We start from the raw sequence: 13915 nt of genomic DNA, 5'->3' as shown, positions 1-13915 counted from the left end.
GGCTAGGTTAGGTTAGGTTAGGTTAGGTTAGGTTTGGTTAGGTTAGGATAGGTTTGGTTAGGTTAGATTAGGTTTGGTTAGGTCAAGTTAGGTTAGGTTAGATTAGGTTCGGTTAGGCCAGGTTAGGTTAATCTTATCGCCATGTTCCTAAAGTATTTTATTGAATGGGGAAATGTGAAATATGAAGAGGGATACTGTTTCCAGATGACAACGTTTTAGATAGTGATTCGGAAGATAAGTTACACACGTCTTGGTGAATGAAATTGGAAGAAGAGATAACGGAGTGTGAGAAGTAGAGATATGAGACAGGGATAAGTATATATTAACATGTGATATAATATGTGTTAATTTAAGTTTATTAATGTGTGTATATGTTAACATGTATATGTTAATGTGTATATGTTAGTGTGTGTGTGTGTGTGTGTGTGTGTGTTAATCTGTCTATATGTTGATATACTTGTGTAAGTGCTGATAAGTGTAAGTTTTAATTTGCTTATGTACTAATATGAGCATTTGTAAACGTGTGAACGAAGGGTGCGTGGGGAAGGGAGAGACGGCCTGGTATGCGGGGAGAGGGAGAGAGAGGGCCTGGTGTGTGAGGGGAAGGAGAGACAGCCTGGTGTGTGATGGGAGGGAGAGACAGCCTGGTGTGTGAGGGAGGGAGAGACAGCCTGGTAGGAGAGGGGAGAGAGAGGCCTGTGAGGGGAAGAAGAGACAGCCTGGTGGATGGGAGGGAGAGACAGCCTGGTGTGTGAGGGGAGGAGACAGTTTGTGATGGGAGGAGAGACAGCCTGGTGTGTGAGGGGAGGAGAGAGAGGGCCTGGTGTGTGAGGGAAGGAGAGACAGCCCGTGTGTGATGGGAGGGAGAGACAGCCTGTGTGTGGGAGGGGAGGGAGAGACAGCCTGGTATGTGGGGAGGGGAGAGAGAGGGCTGAGGGAAGGAGAGACAGCCTGGTGGTGATGGGAGGAGAGACAGCCTGGTGTGAAGGAGGGAGAGACAGCCTGGTATGTGGGGAGAGGGAGAGAGAGGCCTGGTGAGGGGGAAAGAGAGACAGCCTGGTGGTGATGGGAGGGGAGAGACAGCCTAGTGTGTGAGGGGGAGGAGAGACAGCCTGGTGTGTCGTGGGAGGGAGAGACAGCCTGGTGTGTGAGGGGAGGGAGAGAGGGCCTGGTGTGTGTGAGGAGAGGAGGGAGACAGCCTAGTGTCTGATGGGAGGGAGAGAGAGAGCCTGTGTGTGTGAGGGAAGGAGAGACAGCCTGGTGTGTGTGATGGGGAGGAAGAGAGGCTCTAAGAGAGAGCCAGTGTGATGGGAGAGAGGGCCTGGTGTGAGGGAAGGAGACAGCCTAGTGTGTGATGGGAGGGAGAGAGAGAGCCTGGTGTGTGGGAGGGGAGGGAGAGAGAGGCCTGGTGTGAGGGGAAGGAGACAGCCTGGTGGTGGGGATGGAGGGAGAGAGAGGCCCTGTGTGAGGGGGAAGGAGAGACAGCCTTAGTGTGTGATGGAGGGAGAGACAGCCCGGTGTGGGGGAGGGAGAGACAGCCTGGTGTGTGAGGGAGGGAAGAGAGGGCCTGGTGTGTGAGGGGAAAGAGAGACAGCCTAGTGTGATGGGAGGGAGAGGGCTCGGTGTGTGAGGGGAAGGGGAGAGACAGCCTAGTGATGTGGGAGGAAGAGAGAGGTTTGAGGGAAAGGAGAGACAGCCTAGGAGGGGAGGGAGAGAGAGAGCTGGTGTGAGGGGAAGGAGAGACAGTCTGTGATGGGAGGGGGAGAGAGAGAGCCTGGTGTGTGAGGGGAAGGAGAGACAGCCTAGTGTGTGATGGGAGGAAGAGAGGCCTGGTGTTTGAGAAAGGAGACAGCCTAGTGTGATGGGAGGGAGAGAGAGAGCCTGGTGTGTGAGGGAAGGAGAGACAGCCTAGTGTGTGATGGGGAGGGAGAGAGAGAGCCTGTGTGTGAGGGGAAGAGAGACAGCCTGTGTGTGATGGGAGGAAGAGAGAGGGCCTGATGTTTGAGGGGAAAGGAGAGACAGCCTAGGTGATGGGAGGGAGAGAGAGAGCCTGGTGAGGGGGAGAGAGGCTAGTGTAGGGAAGGAGAGAGTGTGTGTGAGGGGAAGGAGAGACAGCCTAGGTGTGTGATGGAGGAAGAGAGAGGGCCTTGAGTGGAGGGGAAAGGAGGACAGCCTAGTGTGTGATGGGAGGAGAGAGAGAGCCTGGTGGTGAGGGGAAGGAGAGACAGCCTAGGTGATGGGAGGGAAGAGAGGGCCTGGTGTGTGAGGGGAAGGAGAGACAGCCTAGGGGAGAGAGGGAGAGAGAGCCTGGTGAGGGGAGGAGAGAAGGGCCTAGTGTGAGGGGAAGGAGACAGCGTGTGTGTGGGGATGGGAGGGAGAGAGAGGGCCTGGTGTGGGAGGGGAAGGAGAGACAGCCTGGTGGGATGGGGAGGGAGAGAGAGGCCTGGTGTGTGAGGAAGCAGCCTGGTGTGAGGGAGGAAGAGAGAGAGCCTTGAGGGGAAGGAGAGACAGCCTTGGTGTGATGGAGGAGAGAGAGCCTGGTGGGAGGGGAAGGAGACAGCCTAGTGATGGGGGGGGAGAGAGAGCCTTGTGTGAGGGGAAGAGACAGCCTGGTGTGTGAGGGGAGGAGAGAGAGAGCCTGGTGATGGGAGGAGAGAGGGCCTGGTGTGAGGGGAAGGAGACAGCCGGTGTGTGGGGATGGGAGGGAGAGACAGGCCTGTGTGAGAGAAGACAGCCTGGGATGTGAGGGGGAGGAGAGAGAGACTGTGTGAGGGGAAGGAGAGACAGCCTGTGTATGAAGGAGAAGTCTGTGTGAGAGGAGAGAGACAGAGTGAGAGGGAGAGACAGCTTAGTGATGGGAGGGAGAGAGACAGCCTGGTGAGGGGAGGAGAGACACCCAGTGTGTGGGAGGGAGAGGACAGCCTGTGTGTGAGGAGGAGAGGACAGCCTGGTGTGTGAGGGGAGGAGAGAGACAGCCTGGTGTGTGAGGGGAGGGGGAGAGAGACAGCCTGTGTGAGGGAGGGGAGGAGACAGCTCAGGGGAGGGGGAAGGAGACAGCCTGGTGGGAGATGGAAGGGAGAGAGAGTCTGGTGTGTGAGGGGAGGGAGAAAGAAGCCTGGGGGGAGGGGGAGGGAGAGAGAGGGTTTGTGTAGGGGAGGGAGAGACGGCCCAGAGGGGAGTAGAGACGGCCTGGTGTGTGAGGGGAGGAGACGGCCTGGTGTGATGGGAGGGGGAGAGACTGTCTGTGAGGAGGGAGAGAGACAGCCTGGTGTGTGGAGGGAGAGACAGCCTGGTGTGGGGAGGGAGGAAGAGAGACAGCCTGGTGTGAGGGGTGGGAGAGACAGCGGTGTGTGTGAGGGGGAGAGAGAGAGCCTAGGTGAGGGGAGGAGAGAGAGAGCCTGTGTGTGTGAGGGGAGGAGAGAGACAGCCTGTATTTGGAGGAAGGAGGACAGCCTGGTGAGGGGAGGGAGAGACGGCCTGGTGTGAGGGGAAAGAGGGACAGCCTTTGTGTGAAGGGGAGAAAGACACCCTGGTGTGAGGAGAGAGAGACAGCCTGGTGTATGGGGAGGAGAGAGACAGCCTGATGTGTGAGAGAGGAGACGGCCTGGTGTGTGGGCGGAGGGAGAGACTGGTCTGTGTGAGGGGAGGAGACGGCCTGGTGTCTGAGACAAGGAGAGAGGACTGGTGTGTGAGGGAGAGAGAGAACGGCCTGGTGTGTGAGGGGAGGGAGAGAGAGAGCCTGGTGTGTGGGAGAGGGAGAGAGAGAGACCCGGGTGTGTGGGAGGGAGAGACGGTCCGGTGGGTGAGAGGAGAGAGAGGAGAACTGGGAGGGGAGGAAGAGAACAGCCTGGTGTGTGAGAGAGGGGAGAGAGAGCTGGGTGTGAGGGAGAGATGAGGAGAGAGAGACTGGTGTGTGTGTGAGGGAGGGAAAGAGAGAGCCTGGGTGTGTGAGGGAAGGAGAGACGGGCTGGTGTCTGAGAGAAGGAGAGAGACTGGTTTGTGAGGGGAGGAGAGCAGCCTAGTGTGTGAGAAGGGAGAGACAGCCTGGGGGGTGAGAGAGGGAGAGAGACAGCCTGAAAGGGAGGGAGGAGAGACGGCCTGGTGGAGAGGAGAGAGAGCCTGGTGTGTGAGGAAGGGAGAATGGCCTGTGTGAGGAGGGAGAGAGAGAGCCTGGAGGAGAGGGGAGCGAGAGAGCCTGGTGTGTGAGGGGAGGGAGAGAGGGCCTGGTGTGTGTGGAGAGAGAGAGAGAGAACCTGGTGTCAGGAGAGGAGAGACAGCCTGGTGTGTGAGGGTAGGAGAGACAGCCTGGTGTGTGTAAGAGGAAAGAGAGAGACAACCTGGTATGTGTGAGGGAGGAGTGACGGCCTGGTGGGGGGGAGGGAGAGACGGCCTGATGGTGATGGGAGGGAGAGAGAGCTTGGTGTGTGAGAGGAGGAGAAACAGCCTGGTGTTTGAGGAGAAGAGACAGCCTGGTGTGTGGAGGGGAGGAGAGACTGTGTTTTAGGGAGGGAGAGAGAGCACTGTGTGAGGGGAAGGAGAGACTGCCTTTTGTGTGATGGGAGGGAGAGACAGCCTGGTGTATAAGGAGAGAGAGACGGCCTGTGTGGAGGGGGAGGGAGAGACAGCCTGGTGTGTGAGGGGAGGGAGTTGACAGCCTGGTGTGAGGAGAGAGAGAGAGCCTGGTGTGAGGGGGAAGGAGAGAGGGACTGGTGTGTGGGAGGAGAGAGCCTGGTTTGTGAGAGGGAGGAAAGAGAGAGCCTGGTGTGTGAGGGGAGGGAGAGACAGCCTGTGTGAGGGGAGGAGACACAGCCTGGTGTAGGAGGGGAGGGAGACGGCCTGGTGTGAAGGGGAGGGAGAGACGGCCTGTGTGAGAGGAGACAGTCTGTGTGAGGGGAGGGAGAGAGATCTGTGTGGGAGAGAGGCTAGAACGGCCTGGTGAGGGGAGAGAGGGACAGCCTGTTGTGAAGGAAGGAAAGAGTGACACCTGGTGTGTGAGGGAGAGAGACAGCCTGGTGTGTAAGGAGGAGAGAGACAGCCTGAGTAGGGAGAGGGGAGAGATGGCCTGGTGTGTGAGAGAAGGGAGAGAGACTGGTGTGTGAGGGAGGGAGAAAGGCCTGGTGTGTGTGAGGGGAGGGAGAGAGAGAGCCTGGTGTGTGAGGGGGGGGGGAGGGAGAGATGGTCTGGTGTGTGAGGGGAGAGAGGGACAGCCTGTTGTGAAGAGAAAGAGGACACTCTGTGTGAGGGGAGAGAGAGACAGCCTGGTGTGTAAGGGGAGGGAGAGAGAGCCTGATATGTGTGGGAGGGAGGAGAGACGGGCAGTGGGGAACGGCCTGTGTGTGAGGGGAGGGAGAGATGGCCTGGTGAGAGAAGGGAGAGAGACCTGGTGTGTGTGAGAGAGGCTAGAAAGGCCGGTGTGTGTGAGGGGAGGAGAGAGAGAGCCTGGTGGTGAGGGAGGGAGAGACGGTTGTGAGAGGAGAGAGAGAGAGAGAACCTGGGGTGAGGGAGAGACAGCCTTGTGTGTGAGAAGGAAAGAGAGAGCCTGGTGTGTGAGGGAGAGAGACAACAGTGCTTGAGAGAGGGAGAGAGGAGCCTGCTGTGAGGAGGAGAACGGTGGGTGAGGGGGAGAGAGAGAGCCTGGTGTGAGAGAGGGGAGAGAGAAGCCTGATGTGATGGGAGGGAGAGACAGCCTGGTGAGGGAAGGAGAGACAGCCTGGTGGGAGGAGGAGAGGGAGCCTGGAGGTGAGGAGGAGAACGGCCTGGTGTGTGAGGGGATGGAGAGAGAGAGCCTGGTGTATGGAGAGAGGAGAGAGAGAACCTGGTGTGTGAGATGGGGAGGAGGGAGAGACAGCCTGGTGTGTGAGGGAAGGAGAGACAGCCTGTGTGTAAGAGAGGGAGAGAGACATCCTGGTGTGAGGAGGAGGGAGAGACGGCCTGGTGTGTGTGAGGGGAGGAGAACGGCCTGTGTGTGAGGGGGAGGAGAGACGGCCCGGTGTGTGAGGGAGAGAGAGAGAGAGCCTTGTGTGAGGGAGGGGAGAGATGGCATAGTGTGGAGAGGAGAGGAGAGAACCAGAGGGGAGGGAGAGACAGCCTGGTGGAGGGAGGGGAGGAAGAGACTGCCTGGTGTGTTAGGGAGGAGAGAGAAACTGGTGTGTGAGGGAGGGAGAGAGAGACCTGGATGTGTGAGGAGGAGAGAGAGAGCCTGGTGTGAGGGGAGGAGAAAGAGACCTGGAGGGGAGAGAGGGAGAGACAGCCGTGTGTGGGTGAGGGGAGAAAGAGAGCCTAGTGTGTGAGGGGAGGGAAAGACAGCCTGCTGTGTGAGGGGAAGGAGAGACAGCCTGTTGTGTGAGGGGAGAGAGAGACAGCCTGGTGGGAGGAAGAGACAGCCTGGTGAGTGAGGGGAGAGAGAGAGAAGAGAGCCTGTGTGAGGGGAAGAGAGAGACAGCCTGATATGTGTGAGGGGGAGGGAGACTGCCTGGCGGTGGGGGAGGGAGACGGGCCTGGTGTGAGGGGGGGAGGGAGAGATGCCTGGTGTGTGAGAGAAGGGAGAGAGAGCCTGGATGTGTGAGGGAGGGAGAACGGCCTGTGAGGGGAGGGAGAGAGAGAAGGGGTGTGTGAGGGGAGGGAGAGACAGCCCAGGTGAGAGGGAGAGAGGAGAGAACTGGGGGAGAGGGGAGGAGAGACAGCCTGGACAGAGGGGAGGGAGAGAGAGCTTGTGTGGGGAGGGGAGGGGAGAATGTCTGGTGTGAGGGGAGGGGAGAGAGAGACCTGGTGTGAGAGAGGGGAGGGGAGAGAGAGAGGCCTGGTGTGTGGGGAGAGGAGGGAGAGAGACATGGAGGTGAGGGGAGGAGAGACAGCCTGGGTGAGAGGAGAGAGAGAGAGAACCTGGTGTGAGAGGGGAGGGAGAGAGAGCCTGGTGTGAGAGAGAGGGAGAGAGAGAGCCTGTGAGGGGAGGGAAGACGGTTTGGTGTGTGAGAGGAGAGAGAGAGAGAACTTGAAAGAGAGAGGGGAGAGACAACGGGGAGGGGAGGGAGAGAGGGCCTGTGTGAGGGGAGGGAGAGACAGATTGTTGTGTGAGGGGAGAGAGAGAAGCCTGGTGTGTGAGGGGAGGGAGATGGCTTGTGTGGGGAGGGAGAGAGAAACTGTAGGAGAGGGAGGAGAGAGAGAGCCTGGTGGAGGAGAGAGAGAGGAGTGTAGAGGAGAGAGAGAACTTGTGGAGAGAGGAGAGAGAGAGAGAGCCTGTGTGTGAGAGACAGCCTGGTGTGTGAGGGGAGGGAGAGACAGCCTGTGTGAGGGGAGAGAGAGAGAGAGAGCCTGTGTGTGAGGAGGAAGGGAGAGAGCCCAGGTGGGGAGAGAGAGACAGCTGGTGTGTAAGGGAGAGAGAGACAGCTGGTGTAAGGGGAGGGGAGAGACGGCCTGTGTGTGAGGGGAGGGGAGAGACGGCCTGTGTGTGGGGAGGGGGAGGGAGAGAGAGAGCCTGTGAGGGAGGGGAGAGAGAGGGAGGGGAGAGAGAGAGAGACAGCCCGATGGGAAGGGGGACAGCTGGTGTGTGAGGGAGGGGAGACAGCCTATTGTGTGAAGGGAAAGAGAGACACCTGGGTGAGGGGAGGGAGAGAGCCAGGTAAGTGAGGAGAGATGGCCTGGTGTGTGAGAGAATGGAGAGATCCATGATGTGTGAGGGAGGAGAAACGGCCTGGTGTGTGAGGGAAGAAGGGAGAGCTCAGTGTGAGGGGAGGGAGAGAGAACACAGGGTGGGAGGGAGAGATGGCCTTGTGTGTGAGGGGGAGGGAGAGAGAGAGCATGGTGTGTGAGGGAGGGAGATGGGGAGGGGAGGGGAGAGAGAGAGCATGGTGTGAGGGAGGGGAGATGGGGGAGGGGAGGGAGAGAGAGAGATGGGGAGGGAGGGAGAGATGGCTTTGTGAGGGGAGGGAGAGAGAGAGCATGGTGTGAGGGAGAGACGGCCTGGTGTGGGGAGGGAGAGAGAGAAGCTGGTGTGGGGAGGGGAGGGGAGAACGGCTTGTGTGGGGGAGGGGAGAGAGAGAGACAGAGGGGAGGGAGATGGTTGGGTGAGAGGAGAGAGAGAGACCTGTGTGTGAGGGGACGGGAGAGACAGCTTGTGTGGGGGAGAGAGGGAGAGGGAGAGATGGTCTGTGAGAGAGAGAGAGAGAGAACTGGTGTGGAGGGAGGAGAGAGACACCTGGTGTGAAGGGAGGAAGAGACAGCCTGGTGTGTGGGGGAGGGAAGGGAGAGACAGCCTGGTGTCTGAGGGAGGGAGAGAGAGAGCCTGATGTGAGGGGATGGAGAGAGAAGGCCTGTGTGAGGGAGGGAGAGAGAGAGCCTGTGTGTGAGGGGAAGGAGAGACAAGCAGTGTAGGAGGGGAGGGAGAGACAGCCTGGTGTGGTGAGGGGAGGGGAGGGAGAGATGGGCCGGTGTGTGAGGGGAGACAGAGAGAAGCCTGTGTGAGGGAGGGGAGAGATGGGGAGAGGAGAGAGAGAGAACCAGTGTGTGAGGGGAGGGAGAGACGTTTGTGTGAGGGGAGTGAGAGACAGCTTGGTGTGTAAGGGAGAGAGAGACAGCCTGGTGTGTAAGGGAGGGAGAGAGACAACCTGGTATGAGGAAGGGAGGACAGCCTGATGTGTGAGGGGAGGGAGAGACAGCCTGATGTGTGTGAGGGAGGAAGAGACGGCTGGTGTGAGGGGAGGAGAGAAGGCATGGTGTGTGAGGTGAGGGAGAGAAGGCCTGTGTTAGGGGAGGGAGAGAGAGAACATGGTGTGTGAGGGAGGGAGGGAGAGCCTGGTGTGTGAGGAGGGAGAGAGAGAGCCTGGTGTGTGAGGGAGGGAGATGGTCTGTGTGTGGGAGAGGAGAGAGAGAGAACCTGGTGTGTGGGGGAGGGAGAGACAGCCTGGTGTGTGAAGGAGGAAGACAGCCTGGTGGTGAGGAAGGGAGACAGCCTGGTGTCTGAGGAGGGAGAGAGAGAGCCTGATGTGAGGATGAGAGAAGGCCTGGTGTGTGTGAGGGAGGAGAGAGAGAGCCTGGTGTGAGGAAGGGAGAGACAGCTTGGTGTATGAGGGGAGGGAGAGACGGCCTGGTGTGTGAGGGAGGGAGAGAGACGGCCTGGTGTGTGAGGGGAGACAGAAGAGAGCCTGTGTGAGGGGAGGGAGAGATGGCCTGTGTGTGGGAAAGAGAGAGAGAACCTGGTGTGTGGGAGGGAGGAGACACTGGTGTGTGTGAGGGGAGGAGACATGGTGTGTAAGGGGAGAGAGAGACAGCCTGGTGTAAGGGGAGGGAGAGAGACAACTGGATGTGAGGGAAGGAGGGACAGCCTGATGTGAGGGGAGGGAGAGACAGCCTGTATGTGGGAGGGAGGAAGAGAGGCTTGGTGTGTGAGGGGAGGGAGTGGTGTGAGGGGGAGGAGAGACAGCTTGGTGTGTAAGGGAGAGAGACAGCCTGGTTTAAGGGGAGGGAGAGAGACAACCTGGTATGTGAGGAAGGGAGGGACAGCCTGATGTGAGGAGGAGAGACAGCCTGATATGTGTGAGGGAGGAAGAGACGGCCTGGTGTGTGAGGGGGAGGAGAGAAGGCATGGTGTGAGGTGAGGGAGAGAAGGCCTGGTGTGTTAGGGAGGGAGAGAGAGAATGGTGTGAGGGAGGAGAGGAGCCTGGGTGTGAGGAGGAGAGAGAGAGCCTGTGTGTGTGAGGGAGATATTGCCTGGTGTGTTAGGGGAGGGAGAGAGAGAACCTGGTGTGTGAGGGAGAGAGGAGCCTGGTGTGTGTGGGAGGGGGAGGGAGAGAGAGAGATCCTGGTGTGTGAGGGAGGGGAGATAGCCTGGTGTGTGAGGGGAGGGAGACAGCCTAGGTGTGAGGGGAGAGAGAGAAAGAGAGGCCTGTGTGAGGGGAGGGGCGAGAGAGAGCCTGGTGTGTGAGGGGAGGGAGAGACAGCCTGGTGCAAGGGGAGAGAGAGACAGCCTGGGGTGTGAGGGAGGGGAGAGAGAGCCTGGGTGTGTGAGGGGAGGGAGAGACAGCCTGGTGTGTGTGGAGGCGGGGAGAGAGAGCCTGGTGTGGGAGGGGAGGGAGAGACAGCCTGATGTGTAATGGGAGAGAGAGACAGCCTGGTGAGGGAGGGAGAGAGAGAGAGCCTGGTGTGTGAGGGGAGGGAGAGACAGCCTGGTGTGTGAGGGGGGAGAGACAGCCTGGTGTATGAGGAGGGAGAGACGGCCTGGTGTGTGAGGGAGGAGAGAGAGCCTGGTGTGTGAGGGAGGGAGAGAGATCCTGGTGTGAGGGATAGAGAGAGACAGCCGGGTATGTGAGGAAGGGAGGGACAGCCTGGTGTGTGAGGGGAGGAGAGAGCCTGTTGTGTGAGGGGAGGGAGAGACGCCTGGTGTGTGAGGGGAGGGAGAGACAGCCTGTGTGGAGAAGGGAGAGACAGCCTGTTGTGTGAAGGGAAAGAGACACCCTGGTGTGTGTGAGGAGGGAGAGACAGCCTGGTGTGTGAGGGGAGGAGAGACGGCCTGGTGTGTGAGGGGAAAGAGGGACGGCCTGTTGTGTGAAGGGAAAGAGTGACACCCTGGTGTGTGAGGAGAGAGACAGCCTGGTGTGTGTAAGGGGAGGTAGAGAGACAACCTGGAAATGTGTGAGGGAGGGAGAGACGGCCTGGTGTGGGGTAGGGAGAGACGGCCTGGTGTGTGAGGGGAGGGAGAGATGGCCTGGTGTGTGAGAGAAGGGAGAGAGATCCTGGTGTGTGAGGGAGGGAGAGACGGCCTGGTGTGTGGGGGTAGGAGACGGCCTGGTGTGTGAGGGAGGGAGAGATGCCTGGTGTGAGAGAAGGGAGAGAGATCCTGGTGAGGAGGGAGAACGGCCTGGGTGTGTGAGGTGAGGAGAGAGAACCTGGTGTGTGTGAGGGAGGGAGAGACGGTCTGGTGTGTGAGAGAAAGAGAGAACCGGTGTGTGAGGGGAGGGAGAGACAGCCTGGTGTGAGAGGAGGAAGAGAGAGCCTGGTGTGAGCGAGGGAGAGACTGTCTGGTGTGTGGGAGAGGAGAGAGAGAGTGAACTGGTGTCTGAGGGGAGGGAGAGACAGCCTGGTGTGTGGGGAGGGGAGGAGAGACAGCCTGGGTGTGTGAGGGAAGGGAGAAACAGCCTGGTGTCTGAGGGGAGGGAGAGAGGCTTCAGTGTGTGAGGAGGAGAGAGAGGGCCTGGTGTGTGAGGGAGGAGAGAGAGGGCCTGGTGTGTGAGGGGAGGGAGAGAGAGGGCCTGGTGTGTGGGGAGGAGAGAGAGCCTGTTGTGTGAGGGAGGGAGAGAGAGCCTGGTGTGTGAGGAGGGAGACAGCCTGGTGTGTGAGGAAGGAAGACACAGCTGGTGTATGAGGGGAGGGAGAGACGGCCTGGTGTGTGAGGGGAGGGAGAGAGAGAGCCTGGTGTGTGAGGGAGAGAGAGAGACAGCCTGGTAGGAGGAAGGGAGGACAGTGGAGGGGAGAGAGACAGCCTGTGTAGGAAAGAGAGACCTGGTGTGAGGGGAGGGAGACAGCCTGGTTTTGAGGCGAGGGAGAGACGGCCTGGTGTGTGAGGGGAGGGAGGGACAGCCTGTTGTGTGAAGAGAAAGAGTGACACCCTGGTGTGTGAGGGGAGAGAGAGACAGCCTGGTGTGTGTAAGGGGTGGGAGAGAGACAGCCTGATATGTGTGAGAGGGAGGGAGAGATGGCCTGGTGTGTGAGAGAAGGAGAGAGATCCTGTGTGTGAGGGAGGGAGAACGGCCTGGTGAGGGAACGGAGAGAGAGAGCCTGGTGTGTGAGGGAGGGAGAGACGGTCTGGTGTGTGAGAGGAGAGAGAGAATCTGGTGTGTGAGGGGATGAGAGACAGCCTGGTGTGTGAGGCGAGGGAGAGACGGCCTGGTGTGTGTGGGGAGGGAGAGACGGCCTGGTGTGTGAGGGGAGGATGACAGCCTGATGTGTGAGGGGAGGGAGAGACACCCTGGTGTGTGAGGGGAGAGAGAGACAGCCTGGTGTGTGAGGGGAAGGAGAGACAGCTTGTGTGAGGGGAGGGAGGGAGGAAACAGCTGTCTGAGTTGTCAAGATTTTGTGCTGCCCTCTTCTACTGTATGTCACACACACACACACACACGCGCACACACAAGGTAAGATATGGGGCGTTACTGGTCATATGGTGCTGGTGACCGTGTAAATATGCCGGCCAGTAGGTATGAACATTATTACGAGTGACTTCACTGTCAAAACTAGAAAACATAAACTTGTCGACACATGCGTAGTGAATATCTTGTCTTATTGAATCACCGAACTCTAAGTTTATGTAACATGAATCATTCCGTAAGAATATAGCTATTAGGAAATGAAATATTGAAATTACAAGTGATGTAAACGAATAATATAATTTATTTTATCTGATCAACCAATTTTCCAACGCCGACAGCGATTACTACTTGATGTTGGGTAATATAGAATTGATTATTACATTGGTGTAAGTTTAAGGTTGATCTGGGGAGTCTTAACTTAAGTGAAGAGCAACAAGATGTAAGATAATAGACGATGGAGATTATCGTCTGCGCCAGAAGGAATTATTAATAATAAAGGAACATAAGATAGTTAACAGGGATCACCAGAAGAGTTAAACACACAAACAATATTTGGGGAGGATAGCCTAGGTTAGGTTAGGTTAGGTTAGGTTAGGTTAGGGGTCAATCTTAAGGTGATCATCGAAATCTAATGAACAATAGAAGGGTAAAGAGACAAGTGATTGATAAAAAAAAATAATAAAATCTGAATTCCTTGAAATTTGCAAAGAGGAATAAAAAATTCCATGGGAGATATCTAGTTATTACTGACCATTTAGACAGACATAAACTTATAAGAATAACCTATCCGCCATTAAAGTCAAAGAGTGATAGAGATTAGGAAGAAAGGACAATTATTGCAACTACATGAAACAAGGATCTCATTATTAGAAGAGTTGAAGAGTTCCATGCAAATCCCAACAGGAGAGAGGATGAAGATATGGCTTAAGAATAATGAAAAACTGTGCTGCAAAGGGAGGTAGATCCTGTACACAAACACATGAAGAATGATTAAGAAGCAGGAGACGAGGAAGAATCGAGTATTTTCATAGAATATATTAGCCAAAAGAAGGAGCAGAAAGATGAGGCTAATAAAGAGAATTATAATGAAAATATGGATCCATTACTCCCCTACCAGTTTTTATTGTATTTTTATTTTATTTTATTTTATTTTATTTTATTTTTTTTATTTGTTGATTACGGAATTATTATTACATTCACCATCATCAGGAGTTTTATTCATCCGTGGGTTGATATTGAGAAGAGTATTATCTAGTGTGACTTATGACCGAAACCTCGTAAGTCTTCCTGGGGTTTCCTTCCTCAACCCACGAGTACATTAATACGAGGCAAAGAGGATAGCTAGCGGCTGGAGAGTCACTTGTGGGTTACAGGATAAACTAAACTAGATATTATAAAGTTAGTTCACTGTCGTCTTCAATTTTTCTTCATTCTTGATATTTATTATTTTTAGTAAGAATTTATTTATTTTTAATGAGTGCACATTGGTTTATATATCCAATGTCAAGTCAAAATCACTTAAATCGAATATCCGAGTAAATTTAGTATTATGACTCAATGACGCATGTGATAATTTGAGTGATATTGAGACTCCATCTCCATCACAGACAACATGTCGTATCTGTATCCAAAACATCTCTCATCTTCTCTTGTGAAGGGAAAACATAGGCCTGACTACACTCCTGAAGTACAGTTCTTGCATTGCATTTGAACTTCGTCACACAGAAGAAAACGGAATTTGGTCAAAGTTAATTTGTGAATCTTTTTTGCCAAGCATTTGTGAAACTTTTTTAATAAAGATTTATGAAACTTTGGGTACCCATAGTAAAGACAACACG

Source organism: Homarus americanus, unplaced genomic scaffold (genome assembly GCF_018991925.1).
Source record: "Homarus americanus isolate GMGI-L3 unplaced genomic scaffold, GMGI_Hamer_2.0 scaffold7626, whole genome shotgun sequence".
NCBI lineage: Eukaryota > Metazoa > Arthropoda > Malacostraca > Decapoda > Nephropidae > Homarus > Homarus americanus.
The sequence above is the reverse complement of the archived record's forward strand: the minus strand, read 5'-3'. Positions refer to the sequence as shown.